The sequence below is a fragment of the Lepidochelys olivacea genome (genome assembly GCF_965140295.1).
Source record: "Lepidochelys olivacea isolate rLepOli2 genome assembly, chromosome: 3".
Taxonomy (NCBI): Eukaryota; Metazoa; Chordata; order Testudines; family Cheloniidae; genus Lepidochelys; species Lepidochelys olivacea.
In genome coordinates, this window is record NC_140413.1 from 102,042,818 (window position 1) to 102,046,699 (window position 3,882).

The following is a 3,882-nucleotide window of genomic DNA, read 5'->3' on the forward strand; positions in this document are numbered from 1 at the left end:
ATTGGCGTGCATGAGACTGGCTTGGGTAGCTTGTATGTAGATAAAGATCAGTTTTTCAGCCAGAGAAAAGATTTTGGGCTTAGTTCTGTTACCCTTATTCATGCTGAGAACTAGAGTAAGGGTGGCATCTATTTTCAAACATGGGCAACTAGATAACAAATTAATGCTAAAACAGTGCACTTGGAGGCTCAAACTGGTACTTGGAGAGAAATAATATTGTAGTGAAGCTGTCAAAATGATCACTGGAAAATAGCTGGATAGAATGTACTGTATAGTTTACCAATAGAGCAGTGGTGGGCAACTGCTAACTACCTGGCTAACTACGTATTTGCAGGAAATAAAGTAAGAATAGAGGAATCTGGTCTGAAGATTGTACCAGTCACAATCATTTTAAATGCTTTGCGAAACCAAGAATAAAATAAACCATAAATGATTGGATTACAAGTAGAATTGAAGTATCCCAGCCAGAGGAAGGCAATGTACAAGTCTTCAGGTGTTGAGAAGTTAATAAAAGGATCAGCTATCGTAAGAATAAAGAAAGGCAGCCAACAAAACAGAAACACCCCCATGACTATACTTAAAGTTTTAGTTGCTTTGCTCTCTTTTTTTGTGGAGATTTTGTTTGTCATTGCAGAGGCATATTTTATTGTACTTGGGATTTTATCCATTTGTCTTGCATGTTTTCTTGCCACTGTAAATATGTGGACATAAATCCCCACCATCACTGTGCCTGGGAAAAAGAAGGCTATAAGAGAACCCAGCACTCCCCAAAGCTTGTTAAATATGAAGGCACAGAAACCACTGCAATTAGTGGAAGCCACATATTCTTCAATGCCCTCAATATTCAACTCTGAGAAAACTAGGCCAAAGGCAAATAAGAATGGGACAGACCAGCTAATTAGTAAAAACAGTCCTATCACAGGGACAGTTATTTTGGTAACATAATGCAGTGGGTCACATACTGCGTAGTAACGGTCAACGGAGATAAAACACAGATGGAAAATAGAGGTGGTACAGAGCATTATATCACAACAAGTATGGAGTTTGCAGAAGAGGTCTCCAAAATACCAGCATGACTCAACAGACCTGATCATACTGTAGGGCATAACCATGAAACTAAGCAAAAAGTCTGTAGTTGCCATGGAGCAGATCAGGAAGTTGGTTGGAGAGTGAAGCTGTTTGAAATGAGCGATGGAAATGATCACAAGCATATTTCCACCCATTGTGAGCACTATTGCTCCCACCATGAAGCTGTACATAGCCCAAAGAGCGATTGTAGACCTTACATTTCTAGGACATGAATTGTTAACAAAGTCAAAGCAATACTGCACATTCTGTGGACTCCAGAGGGGGGATGAATTCATGATTTGGGATCAACGACAGTAACTTTTTCCAAAGTATTACAATACAGCCAGTCCTGGGGAAAAAGGAAAAATAAACAAAGTGACATGAACAGTAGCAACATCTGAGGACCTGTGTTTCACATTAGTTGATTAACACTTAAAAATAATGGCCCTAATTCTACTCTCAGTTGCAAAAACATCAATTCAGAACAATTCTCATTTACTTTAGAGGAGTTATTCCAGACTTACACCAATATAAGAGATAGCAGAATTTGGCCCACTGATAACCAAAAAAATTAAAATAAAATTAAAAAAATGGGCTGAACCATTTCCTAAATACTTTTGAATCTTAATGTGCTCAAAAACTCTAAGTAATATTGGATATTTTTGCTAAGGAGTTTACATTCAACACTATAAGCACTATGATGAGAGGTTTGCAAAATGAAAGCCTCAAACATGTGATACTCACCTGATTTGCACAGCTCTCCTCAGAGATCTTTGTTCCTGAAAGTACTGACCATACTTTCACGAGAGACATTACAGCATCAGAGAACTCAAAATGGTTGATGCTATAAAGAGGGGGCAGGCATAGCTCAGTGGTTTGAGCATTGGCCTGCTAAACCCAGGGTTATGAGCTCAATCCTTGAGGGGACCATTTAGGGATGTGGGCCAAAACTTGGGGATTGGTTCTGCTTTGAGTAGGGGGTTAAACTACATGACCTTCTGTGGTCCCTTCCAGCCCTGATATTCTATGATTTTAACGTGCAACACTTCGTCAAGGTGCCCAGACCTCAAGGTAAAAGAGTGAAAACTCACTGACACCTTCCTTATTTAGCATCCTTGCCAATAGGTCACTGAGTGAATACTTGCAGACAAGTTTCTCTTTGTAATATTAATCCACTGAGGTGCATACCCTCAACACATACTTGGCTAGGATTAAGAGAAATATAATCGCATAGTGCTGAGGAGTCATTCACGTGTGCTGAACAATCTGTGCCTCAAAGCACTGAAAGATTTGAAAAAAGGTAAAAACCCACCAGTTTAGTGAACTGTATCACACGTGTATTATGGATAATTGTTATTTAATACTCTGTTTTTATTTAACCAGTATTTACTATTACAAATATACATGTGTAAGAGGAAGAAACCATATTTGTCACATTACAGTCTGCACACTCTCCTCTACATGCTATTCCTTATGCCAGCAAACTGCTACACAATTCCTAGTGTATACAGTAGAATCTCAGAGTTAACGAACACCTCGGGAACGGAGGTTGTTCATAACTCTGAAATGTGCGTAGCTCAGAGCAAAACATTATGGTTGTTCTTTCAAAAGTTTACAACTGAACATTGACTTAATACAGCTTTGAAACTTTACTATGCAGAAGAAAAATGCTGCTTTTAACCTTCTTTATTTAAATGAAACAAGCACTAAAACCGTTTCTTTACCTTGTCAAATTCCTATTTGAAAACTTTCCCTTTATTTTTTAGGAGTTTAGGTTTAACACAGTACTGTACTGTATAGTATTTGCTTTTTTCCCCTCTCTAGTATCAGATTATATACTATTGGTTCCAAATGAGGTGTGTAGTTGACTGGTCAGTTCGTAACTCAGGTGTTCGTACCTCTAAGGTTCTACTCTAATAGAATAAAAGTGATGGAGTTTGAAGGTGGCCACTATGGCCTGAGAAGGTACATCGTATATGCTAGTGTGTGCATGCATACGCACATATACATAAATGTACACACATGCTATGTATATGTCATTAGCTTTTGGGAGTTTAATTAACATTATTTCACAGTAGTAACCTAAGGAATTGTATTTCCCCAGTAATTCCAACAATAGCAACATCATAAACCAGAAGACTCAAGTTTTGGGGTTTTCTCATGCTACAAGATCCCCAAATTTAATTAGATACTTAGATTATGTACACTTCAGGGGCTCATTCTTCAATAGAATACAGATTTTAATCAAATCAACTATCCCCTCTGCAAGCCCCATTTCTTCCTCCTTTCAATTCTATAGGTCCATATCCCTTCTCCTATGTTATCTATCCCCTTTATTTGTCCCTCACCTATTCCTGTTTTTCTTTTCTTTTTCCCAGCTTGTCAGGTTCATATAAAGCTATTTCTGTACAACAGAGTACATTAAAGCTTTCTGGCATACTTTTCTAAAATCCTTTGGAAACTCCATTGCATGATAAGAATATGAACATTTACCATTATAAACATAGTACAGGTTTAAAACAGGTATGCCAGGCTGATATCAAAATGTAGTGTTATTATAGTAGGGTTCTTTATCTTATATAAATAATCCTCTAATATGAAAGCAAAGCCAATTATGCTGTATATATGCTTAATTTTGTGTAGTCTTTCTTCTCTCTACTTTTGACACCAAAGATTTAGAAAATATCAGATTTATATTAGGCTATATCCTTACCCCATTAAATTCATTGAGCACTTTAACAGTGACTTTGGTGGAAGAAATATTGGACATTATGTCTAGTAAATTGTATTCCTACATGCATAGAAGCATGTGTA

The 3,882-nt window shown here is 37.3% G+C and overlaps 1 pseudogene across 1 annotated transcript; it reads right to left on the bottom strand.

Annotated features, from left to right (window-relative positions):
- Positions 1-320: 320 nt before the first annotated feature.
- LOC311518714 (trace amine-associated receptor 4 pseudogene) lies at positions 321-1,364 on the bottom strand (annotated as a pseudogene). Its single transcript has one exon. The product of its transcript is annotated as a trace amine-associated receptor 4 pseudogene (transcript).
- Between the last annotated feature and the right edge of the window lie 2,518 nt (positions 1,365-3,882).